Consider the following 14,205-nt stretch of genomic DNA (forward strand, 5'->3'; position numbering starts at 1 on the left):
AAAAATGAGTTCATTTAAATAAATATGATTTCATAAATATAAAACTTTAGAAAAGGAAAATCAATGAACAGTAATAGAAATTAAATGAGTAGTGCCTAGAGAGTATGAAAGGGGACATGCAAAATTTTGGGCATGATGGATATGTTCACTTCCTTCATTGCAATGCTAGATATCAAAGCTTACATATGTGGTCATATATACACACATACAGCTTATAGATATAGCTGACCCTTGAACAACATGGGTTTTAAGTGCACAGGTCCAGTTATACATGGATTTTTCTCAATAAATATATTGGAAAAATTTGGGAAGAATTTTGACAATTGAAAAAACTCAGATGAACCACTAGAAATACTGAAAACATTAAGAAAAAGTCAGGTGTTTTATTAATGCATAAAATATATATAGATACTAGTCTATTTGATCATTTGCTGCCATAAAATAGACACACATCTATCATAAAAAGTTAAAACTTTCTGGGGACAGTGGCTCACTCCTAATAATCCCAGCACTTTGGGAGGCCAAGGCAGGTGGATCGCTTGAGCCCAGGAGTTTGAGACCAGCCTGGACAACATGGTAAGACCTCATCTCTACAAAAAAACACAAAAATTAGCCAGGCATAGTAGCACACACCTGTAGCACCAACTACTTGGAAGGCTGAGGCAGGAGAATCACTTGAGCCCTGGAGACAGAGGTTGCTATGAGCCAAGATTTCACCACTGCACTGCAGCCTGGGAGACAGAGCAAAACCTTATCTCAAAAAAAAAAAGTTAAAATTTACAAAAACTTTCATACACAAACACAGAACATACATGGCAACATTTGCAGTTGAGAAAAATGTAAACAAATGTAAACATGCAGTATTAAATCATAATGCATAAATTAACTATAGTACATACTGTATTACTGTAATAATTTCACAGACACCTCCTGTTGTTACTGTTGTGGTGAGCTCAAGTGTTTTGAGTATCTGCTTAAAATGCCATGTAATACTAATCATCTCCACATGAGCTTCTCTCGCCAGTAAATTGTGTATCACAATAAAAAGTGATCTCACAAGGTTCTTGTATATATTTCACTGTATTTGATGCAATACTGTAAAGCTTAAATAACATCATGGGACCCATAAAAAGTGCCACCAGTGACATCGAAAGTGCTCCCAAGAAGCAGAGAAAAGTCAAGACACTACGAGAAAAAGTTGAATTGCTGGATACACACCATAGATTGAGGTATGCAGTTGTAGTTGCCCAACATTTCAGACAAATGACTCATCTTGTAAACATAAACTTGCAGTATCAGTAAATACAGTATGATGCCATAAATGTACGTTCTCATCCTTATTATTTTCTTAGCAACATTTTCTATTCTGTAGCTCAGTGATCCCCAAGCTTTTTGGCACCTGGGACTGGTTTCATGGAAGACAATTTTTCCATGGACACGGTACTGGGGTAGCAAGGAGGATGGTATGGGGAGATTGGTGATGATTTCCAGATGAAACTATTCCACTTCAGATCATCAGGCATTAGATTCTCATAAGGAGCATGCAACCTAGCTCCCTCACATGTGCAGTTCACAATAGTGTTCACACTCCTATGAGAATTTAATGCTGCCACTGATCTGACAGGAGACAGAGCTCAGACAATAATGCTCTCCTGACATTCACTTTCTGCTGTGCGGCCCAGTTCCTAACAGGCCCCAGAGTGGGAGACCCCTGCTCTAGCTAACTTTATTGTAGTAATACAGTATATAATACATATAACATACAAAATATGTGTTGATCAATTATTTGTTACTAATAAGTCTTCCAGTCAACAGTAGGCTGTTAGTAGCTAACTCTGGGGAGAGTCCAAAATTACATGAGGATTTTTGGTTGTGTAGGGAGTTGGCATCTCTAACCTTCACGTTGTTTATATACAAACATATATATGGTACCATATACTATAAGATATAATGTACCATATAAAGATATTTTCTAAGAAATCTGACAAAGTAAATATATAAGTACGTAAGTAAAATGAATGAATCTATGTATGCGCCATTCTCCAATGTAACATTACTCATTGGACTGACTGTACTTTCCACTATCTTTAAATAAGGACTGCATCCTTATCTCAAGAGAGATGTCCAATAATGTCTGCCACAAGTAAACTCATGCAACCTTCAATATACTCTACAATCATATCCAAGTTGGAAGGGTGGCAAAGATGAAACCATTATGGGAAGGCATGACGGGTATTTTCTTGTAAGGCAGATCCAGTCTGCTTTTCTTTACCTTTGTTTTCTAAACAAATGACATTATCTATATGAAAATATTTGTGAATCAAAAGTAATAAAGAAGCATAAGATATTATTAGTAACATTATCATTAATCCACTCTCTTAAAGGAGTTTGATTAAAGCAAACCCTGTAGGGCAATGCATTAAGGCTTGCTACATACATTCAATTGAAAGTTTCATAGTATGTGGCTCCAAGCACTCTTGACCATGAAACCCAACCTAGTGCCCACATCCCAGGCTTGACTTCTCTTTAAAATGTACTTTTAATTTTAAAATAATTATAGATTTTCAGGAGGTTGCAAAGTCAGTACAGAGAGGTTCCAGGCACCCTTCACCCAGTTTTCCCCAGTGTTTATATCTTGAGTAACTATAGTACAATATCAAATTCAGGAAACTGATGTCGCTATAATGTGTATATGTACTTCAATACCATATCACATGTGTAGAATTTGTATAACTACTACCACAGTTAAGATACAGAACTATTTCTTTTTTTTTTCCAACATTTTTAAAGGTTTATTGGCCTTTTTGATACCTTTTTAGGTAAATGCCTATTCATGTTATTTTGCCCATTTTTTTTCTATTGAATTTTCTCTTTTTTTATTTTATTGCACTTTAGGTTCTGGGGTACATATGCAGAACATGCAGGATTGTTGCATAGGTACATACATGGCAATGTGGTTTGCTGCCTTCATCCCCCTGTCACCTATATCTGGCATTTCTCCCCATGTTATCCCTCTCCAACCTCCCTACCTCCCATTGTCCCTCCCCTACTCCCCCCCAGCAGACCCCAATGTGTGATGCTCCCCTCCCTGTGTCCATGTGTTCTCATTGTTTAACACCTGCCTGTGAGAACATGCAGTGTTCGATTTTCTGTTCTCGTGTCAGTTTGCTGAGAATGATGGCTTCCAGATTCACCCATGTCCCTGCAAAGGACACGAACTCATCATTTTTTATGGCTGCACAGTATTCCGTGGTGTATATCTGCCACATTTTTTTGTCCAGTCTATCATCGATGGGTGTTTGGGTTGGTTCCAGGTCATTGCTATTGTTAACAGTGCCACAATCAACACACATGTGCATGTGTCTTTATAACAGAACAATTTATAATCCTTTGGATATATACCCAGTATTGGGATAGCTGGGTCAAATGGAATTTCTATTTCTAGGTCCCTGAGGAATTGCCACACTGTCTTCCACAATGATTGAACTAATTACACTCCCACAAAGAGTGTAAAAGTGTTCCTTTTTCTCCACATCATCTCCAGTATCTGTTGTCCCCAGATATTTAACAATCGCCATTCTAACTGGCGTGAGATGGTATCTCAATGTGCTTTTGATTTGCATTTCTCTAATGACCAGTGATGATGAGCATTTTTTCATATGTTTGTTGGCCTCGTCTATGTCTTCTTTTGAAAAGCGTCCATATCCTTCATCCACTTTTGAATGGGTTTGTTGTTTTCTTGTAAATCTGTTTTAGTTCTTTCTAGATTCTGGATATTAGCCCTTTGTCAGATGGGTAGATTACAAAAATTTTTACTTATTCTGTTGGTTGCCAGTTCACTATAATGATTATATCTTTTGCTGTACAGAAGCTCTGGAGTTTAATTAGATCCCATTTGTCTATTTTGGCTTTTGTTGCCAATGCTTTTGGTGTTTTAGTCATGAAGTTCTTGCCTATGCCTATGTCCTGAATAGTTTTCCTTAGGTTTTCTTCTAGGGTTTTTATGGTGTTAAGTCATATGTTTAAGCCTTTAATCCATCTGGAGTTAATTTTAGTATAAGGTGTCAGGAAGGGGTCCAGTTTCTGCTTTCTGCACATGGCTAGCCAGTTTTCCCAACACCATTTATTAAACAGGGAATCTTTTCCCCATTGCTTGTTTTTGTCAGGTTTATCAAAGATCAGATGGTTGTAGATGTGTGGCATTGCCTTCAAGGCCTCTGTTCTGTTCCATTGGTGTAAATCTCTGTTTTGGTACCAGTACCATGCTGTTTTGATTACTGTAGCCTTGTAGTATAGTTTGAAGTAAGGCAGTGTGATGCCTCCAGCTTTGTTCTTTTTGCTTAGAATTGTCTTGGCTATGCAGGCTCTCTTTTGGTTGCATTTGAAGTTTGAGGTGTTTTTCCCAGTTCTGTGAAGAAGGTCATAGGCAGCTTGATGGGGATAGCATTGAATCTATAAATTACTTTGGGCAGTATGGCCATTTTCACAATATTGATTCTTCCTAACCATGAGCATGGAATGTTTTGCCATCTGTTTTTGTCCTCTCTTATTTCCTTGATCAGTGGTTTGTAGTTCTCCTTGAAGAGGTCCTTTACATCCTTTGCTAGTTGTATTCCTAGGTATATTATTCTCTCTGTAGCAATTGTGAATGACAGTTTGTTCTTGATTTGGCTCTCCTTAAGTCTGTTACTGGTGTATAGGGATGCTTGTGATTTCTGCACATTGATTTTGTATACTGAGACTTTGCTGAAGTTGCTTATCAGTTTAAGGAGATTTGGGGTTGAGATGATGGGGTCTTCCAAATATACAATCCTGTGGTCTGCAAATAGAGACATTTTGACTTCCTCCTTTCCTAATTGAATACCCTCTATTTCTTTTTCTTGCCTAATTGCTCTGGCTAGAACTTCCAATACTACATTGAATAGGAGTGGTGAGAGAGGGCATCCTTGTCTAGTGTCAGATTTCAAATAGAATCCTTCCAGTTTTTGCCCATTCAGTATATTGGCTGTGGGTTTGTCATAAATAGCTTTTATTATTTTCAGATACATTCTGTTGATACCTAGCTTATTCAGAGTTTTTAGCATAAAGCACTGTTGAATTTTGTCAAAGGCCTTCTCTGCATCTATTGAGATAATCATGTGGTTTTTGTCTTTGGTTTTATTTATGTGGTAGATTATGTTTACAGACTTGCATATGTTGAACCAGCCTTGAATCCCCGGGATGAAACCTACTTGATCGTGATGGATAAGCTTTTCGATGTGCTGCTGCAATCAGTTGGCCAGTATTTTATTGAAGACTTTTGCATCTATGTTTATCATGGATACGGGCCTGAAGTTTTCTTTTTTTGTTAAGATACAGAACTATTTCATCACCAACTATTTCATCCCATCCCTGCTGGGATTATAGGTATGTTCCACGAAGCCTACCCGCATTATCTATGTGACTTCTTCAGTGATGTGTGTCTTCATGTCTTTTGTCAAATTATTATTTTTAAGGTTTGAGAGTTCTTTATGCATTCTACATAGAAGACTTTTGTGAGATACATGCTTTGTAAAACTATTTCATCACTCTCTCACACTACCTCTTTTTAGTCAAACCCATTCTTCTTTCAATCATTCCATGCCCTTGGAATCACTAGTCAATTCCCATCTATAGAATTTTATTTCAAAACATTAAATAAAATCATACAATATGTGATCTTTGAAAATTTGCTTTTTTACACCAAGCATGTCCTTGATATCCATCTAAGTTGTTGCAATTGTTCTTTCCCTTTCATTGTGGTATTCTGCTCTATGAATATACCACAATTTGTTTAACCATTCACCTACTGAGGGACATTTTGGTTGTCTCCAGTTGAGAATTGTAAAGAATGTTGCTATGAACAATGATGTACAGGGTTTAGTGTGGGTAAACGTTTTCATTCTCTGAGATCGATGCTCACAAGTACAACTACTGAGTTTTATGGTAATTTTTAAGAAATTCTCAAACTATTCTCTGGTGTGGCTGTACTACTTTACATTTCCACCAGCAAAGCATGTTAAAGTTTGCCTGCATCTGTGGCCAGGTGCAGTGGCTCATGTCTGTAACCCCAGCACTTTGGCAGGCTGACGTGGGTGGATCACAAGGTCAGGAGATCAAGACCAGCCTGACCAACACAGTGAAACCCTATCTCTACTAAAAATACAAAAATTAGCCGGATATGGTGGCACATGCCTGTAGTTCAAGCTACTCAGGAGGTTGAGGCAGGAGAATTGCTTGAAACTGGGAGGCAGAGGTTGTGGTAAGCTGAGATCTCCCAACTTTACTGCAGCCTGGGCAATAGAGCTGGACTCCATCTCGGGGAAAAAAAAAAAAAAGTTTGCCTGCATTCTTCCCAGCATTTGAGATACCATATTTTTTTTAGCCATTGTAGTAAGTATGCAGTGATAGCTCTTCATGGTCTTAATTCACATTCCCCTAATGGCTAATGTTAAGTATGTTTTCATGTCTTATCCGTATAGCTTTTTTGTTTTTGAGAAAGAGTCTTGCTCTGTTGCCCAGGCTGGAGTGCAGTGGTACAATCTCAGCTCATTGCAACACCACCTCCTGGGCTCAAGTGATTCTCCTGCTTCAGCCTCCCAAGTAGCTGGGACCACAGGCCTGTGCCACCATGCCCAGCTAATTTTCAGTAGAAACGGGGTTTCACCATGTTGTCCAGGCTGGTCTCAAACTCCTGACCTCAAGTCATCTGCCCACCTTGACCTCCCAAAGTGCTGAGATTACAGGCGTGATCCACCAAGCCCATCCGCGTTATTTGTATAGCTTCTTCAGTGATGTATGTGTTCATGTCTTTTGCCAATTTTCTAATTAGATTGTTGTTTTAAGGTTCGAGAGTTCTTTACACATTCTAGATAGAAGGCTTTTGTGAGATATGTGCTTTGTAAATATTTTCTCCCAATCTGTAGCTTGTCTTTCCACAGGTTTAACAGTCTTTTGCAGAGCAAACATTTTTCATTTTGATGAAATCTAATTTATTTTTTCTTTTGTGGATGGTGCTTTTGGTGGCATGTCTACAGAGTGTTCATCGAGCCCTAGGTCCCCAAGATTTTCCTCTACATTATCTTCTAAAAGTTTTATCATTTTATGATTTACATTTGCCTCTATGATTCATTTTATGCTTTTTTTATTAGTGTGTGAAGTTTACAGTGAGATTTTTTTTTTTTTGCCTATGTATTCCAATTGTTTTAGCGCCTTTTGTTGAAAACACTGTCCTTCTTCCATGTGATTGTTTTTGTACCTTTGTTTTTAAAAAAAAATTAGCTGACTGTACTTGTATGGGTCCATTTCTGGGTTCTCCATTCTGTTCCATTGTTCTATGTACGTGTTCCTTCACCAATACCACAGTCTTGATTACTGCAGCTATATGGTAAGTCAAAAAAATCAGGTATACTGATTCATACCACATTTATCTTCTTGTTTGGTACTGTGTTGGCTAGTCTAGGTTTTTTGCCTTTTTGTATCAACTTTAGAACAATTTTTTCCATATCTGCAGAAAAAAAATCTTCCAGGAATATTGATAGGAATTGCATTAAACCTGTATATTGATTTAGGGAGAATTGATCTTTACTATGTCGAACTTTTCAACCCATGAACATGGTCTGACTCTGTTTATTTAGATCTACTTTGATTTCATTCACGAGCATATTAAAGTGTTCAGCATGTAAGTCCTATACATATTTTTAGATTTACATCTATGCACTTTATTTTTTGAACATTTATAAATAATATTGTATTTTTAATCTCGGTTTCTCTGTGCTCAGTGTTAGTATATAGAAATACAATTGATTTTGTATGTTTATGTTGTATTCTGTGACTTTACGAAACTTAGTACTAGGAAGTTATTCTGTAAATTCTTTGGGGATGTTCCATACAGTCCATCATATAATCTGCAAACAGGAACAATTTTATTCATTCCTTTACAATCTCTAAGCCTTATATTTCCTTTCCTTGCATTGTATTGGCTGGAACTTCCAGTACTGTGTTAAATAGCAGTGGGGAAAGTGGACATCCTTGCTTTGTCCTAATCTTGGGGCAAAAGCATTCAGTAAAAGGCATGCTTTTAAATCCACCTGATGCCTATCCTTGGCCAAGTGATCTTCACAAATTTACTTAAGTTTCTGAGTCTCCAGTGCCTCCTATGCAAAATGAGAACAATAATATTCACCTCATAAGGCTTGTAGAAATAATTTGGAGCACATAAATTAAAGCATCTCACATAAACCCTAACACCTAGAGCAAGTCTCTTTCTGGGTCTAAATTTGAATTCAGAGGAGCAAAACTTGCTGAATTTGCTGCTCAGCTTGTGAATGTCCATCTTTAATAAAATACATATTTCTTTGGTGATTTTCTGCAATCTATAGGTTATTATGAACTAAAATAAAACTGAATTCAGATTAAGGCGATGTAAAAGATTACTTGCCATCCCTGGAGACCACTCAGTTATCAGCAAACCAGCCACTTTATCCTACCTAAAGTTTATCTGAGCACTTCAGTCAGAAAAGGCTTACTGTTGGCAGTCAGACACGGCTGGTTTAACCAAGCTGTTGATTGCTCCAAATGCTATCACTTGCCAGACAGATGCTCTGAAGGATGAAAAGTGAAATGGCATCACTTTTTATTTATATGTCCATAAAAAGCTATTTACAGCTATTGTATTTGTATTACCCGCCACAACAATCACAATTCAGGATATTCAGTGGAATAACTTGAGAAAGGTTTCCAACTTGGAGAATCCCCACTTTCAGGCAATCCCCTAACGGCACTATATAGAATGTAAGGTTTGTATAAAATGGCGTCTTGAAAATGTTTTTCCAGTTCAGAAAAAATATTAGCTCACATATTGATTCTCTAACCTATAGCCAAAATATCTGCCTTGATTGTCAGGACAAAGCAATATAAAAAGATGATAAAGTCAGATTTATAAGCACCATAGTGAATGGGACATGAATCATTGAATTGATTGGTATAAACCATAGAAGCCAATCTTGCTGGTCAAGTGGAAAAGAAACTTCTTGAACAGTATGACAATAGCCTCCGCCCCCCTCTCTCTGGTCTTACTATTGCAGCACTTGGGCAACTTTGCCTGCATCTCTGGCTGCCCACTTACCTTTGAGCAGGTGCTGGAGACACAGAATTAACTCTTAGAGCAGCCTTTAAGCAATGACTAATAGTAGTCCGTATATCATTACTCCAGCTCCCTCAGCTTTGGTGCGGGGTGAGGGGGATTACTAGGAGATGCATGTTCCAGCAGGATTAATTTCCAATTGCCCACAGTTATCACCTATTTGAAAACACACTCCTTACCAGCTGTCTTCCCTTCTTAGTCTCATTCTCCCTCCCCCATGCTGTGGTATCTGCTGCTGGGGGATCCCAAAGTAAGATGAAAGGATGGTGAGTAACTTGAAGCATCTATGAGAAGGACGACAATAGAGGCTTGGAAAATAGTGAGAACTGGGGGAGTCAGAAAGCACAGATTCCCACTAGTCCCTGATACAGGCATGATTTAGATAGAATGTCATCAGCAGCACCTTCCTCCCTCCCAGGACAATGCTGTCTTTTCAGGACACCCGTACCACTGCCACAGACACCACTAACTCCATTAGTTGCCCTCATTATGAATAAACCCTAAACTGCTCTTCCATCTCTGTCACTAGTTCAAGAGTCAAGGTTCCAGAGAAGAGCAAAGCCTGGGTTTGCAAAGGCCAAGCCTGGGTCAAATAATCACATACTAGTGTCCAGGTAATAAGGAAAAGCTGGTTACCTTTGATTTTTTTTTCTTTATTTTTTGAGACGGAGTCTTGCTTTGTCACCCAGGCTGGAGTACATTGGTGCAATCTCAGTGCACTGCAACCTCTGCCTCCTGGGTTCAAGCAATTCTCCTGCCTCAGCCTCCTGAGTAGCTGGGATTACAGGTGTGCACCACCATGCCTGGCTAATTTTTGTATTTTTAGTAGAGACAGGGTTTCAGCATGTTGGCCAGGCTGGTCTCCAACTCCTGACCTCAGGTGATCCACCCATCTTGGCCTCCCAAAGTCCTGGGATTACAGGCCTGAGCCACCATGCCTGGCCACCTCTGATTTTCATAGTGGGAGGTGAGGCAGTGTCTCACAAAAAAGACCTCTTCCCAAATAAGATGGAGCTTTGTATGCAGGACAGCTAAACAATGACAAATATCCACTACAGTGATTGAATAAGTATACTTTTTAAACTTCAACTCTAAATTCTTTTTTCTTTTTTTGAGATAGGGTCTTACTCTGTCGCCCAGGCTGGAGTGCAGTGTGCCATCTTGGCTCACCGCAACCTCCACCTCCTGAGCTCAAGTGACCCTCCCTCCTCAGCACCCCCAAGTAGGTGAGACTACAGATGTGAGACATCATGCCTAGCTAATTTTTGTATTTTTTGTAGAGCCAGAGTTTTGCCATGTTGCCCAGGCTGGTCTCAAACTCCCAAGCTAAAGCAATCCATCTGCCTTGGCCTCCCAAAGTGCTGGGATCACAGGCATGAGCCACCTATCCTGGCCTATTGTCTCTTTTTATGGTCTACATTAACTCTCTGATAAAGATTCAGACTCTTCTTTCTTGTGCCTGTGTATTTATTTCATTTATTCTTCTAAGGTGCATATTTTTACATCTCTGAAAGTGTTGTCTTATCAATGAAAATTGTCAGTCTATTAAAATTGATATCTTACACTCAATTAAAATTTAAATTGCCAGCATTTTTTTCTTCAAGGTACATAACTAATGGTGCAACTTCCAAATGATGGCATCTTAGATTCAGTAAAATCTGGTAATATCTTTTCTCCCCTATCATAAAACTTACTACAGTGAATCGTCTTTATTTCTCATTAGACTACTATTTCTCATTAGCTTCATATATGTCCTATTCACAGTGGCATGCCTGCGGTATAAGTCAGTGCTTAGTGTATAACACAGTAAATACACTTATTAAATAAACCAGTAAGACGGTGAATAAGAATGAACCTGCTAAGCAAATTTCTGTGTCCAATATTTCACGTGCCACGAGTCTCTAAGATTTAAATACATCCAGAAAAATGTTCTTTCAATGCTTTCAATCCTAGATGTCTGACTCGTTCATTCAACAGTTTTAGAAGTCTTATTAGACCCCAAGCACTGTGCTAAATGCCTTATATCTCATGCAATATTCAGATCAGTGCTCAATGGGACACACAGAGACTCAAAGAAGCTTAGTAAATTGCCAAAGTTCAATCAGGGTTATAAAAAGGAAGCCAAGATTTGAACACAGAGAGTTTAACACCAGAGTTCATGCTCTTCACCAATCTACCATTGTCAGACAATAATCTATAATCTACTATTTTATAGGTCCTCTTATGTGTTAAGTGTAGCAGGAATCCTCACTTGAGCCTAAACTGCATCTCCCCTTGGATTCTGGCACCTTTAGAAGCCTGGCTGAATGGGTCCATCAAAAGTCTACCTGGAAAAGGTATTAATGGAAATCTCATCCTCAGGGAACAAAAGTTGCAGCACACGAGTTCAGGCTGCTGAAAACAATGGAAGAGAGAAGGAAGTGCAATTGTATGCACAGCACTATCTGTGTCACTCACATTTTCCTCCAGCCTCTCTCAGAAATTCATGCAGAGATCCTAGCATTGGTAGGAGGGTGGGATGACCAAGTGGACCCCAGGCCATACCAGCATCCTTGGTCCAGACAGAAGCAGCATCAGCTCGAGGGCTGGCACCTTTGCCAGCAGCCATGATGTCCTGTGCAGGCACCAGCAACAAGTCAGCATCTTCTGGGGGCCCTGGTGCTTCCAGTCACCACCTCTGGCATCATTAGAACACATAGAGGAGCAAAATGCCAGGAGTCACCGTGAAAAAAAGGTTTCATCTGCAAAGCTCACTAGAGATCATTCCCAGAGGGATCCTGGAATAACTTGAGAGGACTCTTGATGGGCCTGGAGTTTGGGTAAATCGGTCAGTGTTGGGGCCAGAGGAATGCTGTTGTTTTGTGATGCTGTTTTGATTCCCAAGCTGTGTGTACTGAGCAATAAAGGTTATACCATTACAACCCCAAGCCAGGAAGCACATAAAACTAGTAAGAGCTCAAATCCAGAGCTTTCAAGATGAACTAGAAAACAAATCGCAAGCAGTTTATTTGCACAGAGAGGCTCTCTAAAATAAAATTATATTTACTCAGGAATAATACATTGCAATGGGCATATGTATGCCATAATAAACTATCTGCACATTCATGGAGGTAAAGGAAGACAGTGGTTTTTAAAGGAAAAGTGAGAAGGATTACATAATTGTTTTGAGATAATTATCTTTGGCTACAAGGATCAGTAACAAGGGTGATACCACTATGTGCCTGGACAGGCATTGCTGGCAGATGTCCTTGCAGAGTTGGTGTTTTATGTAAAGTTGTAATGGTCTTTGTCCAAAGTCATGGTTTTTGTGAAGTTTTTCATGATAGGTTTTGTTATCAGGCATTTATGCCTGAAAATCCACTCCTCATGGCATTCTCTGGCTCCATTTGTCAGGGTTTTGTTTTATTTTAACATAAGTGACTTCATTTTGATGCTGGCAACTGTCAAAAAAGTAACCAGTAAGACGACAAAGATGTCTCAAGGAGAAGGCAAATGTTATGGCTGAGCCAGGGAAACAGAATTCAGGAGGTCTGAATTCTAGACCCTGCTCTGTCCCAAATGTTTTGCTTCACTGAGAGGCCATAAATCATCTCTCTGGGCCGACTTCCTTTCTGATGGTATGAGAAGGCTGGGCTAGATAAATGGCCGACCCTCATGTCTGACTACCTCACAAATGCTGTGATTCTGCAAACACTAGTTTGGAAAATTTAATAACCAGCTGGTCTTTAAAATAGCTTTGCAGAGAGCTCAGCCAGCATGAGTTCTGCATAACAACAGCAGAACTGTGTGTCCTTCCAGGCTCTGAAAATCTCAACGGTAAAGCAACAGGAAAACTAAATGTGCACTGCATGTAGAGTCAATTGGTCGACCCCAGCAGGTTCAGTTGGGGTAAATAGGCTCCACTTTTGGAAATTAATGAGTGCCTCTGGCTGAGCATGTTTTTGGTCAAGCTAACTGCACATGTGGAAAAATCAGAGAATGTACATTTCTTAGCTCATATTCTCACAGAATGTTTACTAATGGATTTAGTAGCCACTGGTAAAATAATGTCACATTTTAAAAGGGGCCCCAATGAGAACAACATTTTCACAGCTTACTGCCTGATTAACACCTGGCTAAACTTCCTCTAAGTTTTCTTACTTGCTTGAGTCTTCATTGCATTATGATTTCACAAAGTTGGATGGGAAATTGATTTTCATTAGCAAATGTCACAGGACTTTCTGGGCTATAGAATTGGCACAGGCTACCCTCTGTGCGTTCCATTTTACACTTAATAGTTCTGCTGCCTTCTAGGCCTATTTTACACTTCTCTTCTAGTATCCATCACTCATCAGTCAAACTACACCAATCTATGGACCAAGCACACCCTGGGTTTTCCTGCCTCATGCCATTCCTTCTGATATAGCTCCCTCCTTACTCCTCTGCTCTCTGGCTATGATATTTTACACATCTTATAGTACCTTAAAGCTTTCAATACTCACCAAAGTCATCTTTATAATTAATGCAATTTGATCAAAATCTCATCAGTGTTTTTATGAATCTTGATTCTGAAATTTACATAAAACTATAAACAGTCAAATCAATTCTGAGAAAGAATGAGATGGCAGAAATACCACATCAGATGTAAAGACATCTATAAAGATATTGCGTACAAGACAAGGAATGATTGGTTCAACGATAGACCAACAGGCCAATGGAAGAGAAAAGAAAACTCAGAAACAGGTCCACACTTATATGGAACTCTGATATATGACAGAGATGGTACTGTAACTCAAAGAACTTTCTGTTTTGGTAATTGGTATGAGACAGCAGAATACCCACATGGGAAAAACAAAAGCAAAATTAGATATCTATTTGACCCTATACACAAAATTCCACATGGATTAAGACATAAATATGAAGCAAATAATAGCGATTTCAATAATAACCCATTTTTTCTAATTTTCATAACAATCATAGGAAATGGGCATTAACAGCCTACTCTTAGCAGAGAGTGAAGCTCAGATAAATTAAGTGATTTGCCTACAGTTAAACAGTTAACA

Source organism: Sapajus apella, unplaced genomic scaffold (genome assembly GCF_009761245.1).
Source record: "Sapajus apella isolate SASKATOON/1434 unplaced genomic scaffold, GSC_monkey_1.0 scaffold9, whole genome shotgun sequence".
NCBI classification, from domain to species: Eukaryota; Metazoa; Chordata; class Mammalia; order Primates; family Cebidae; genus Sapajus; species Sapajus apella.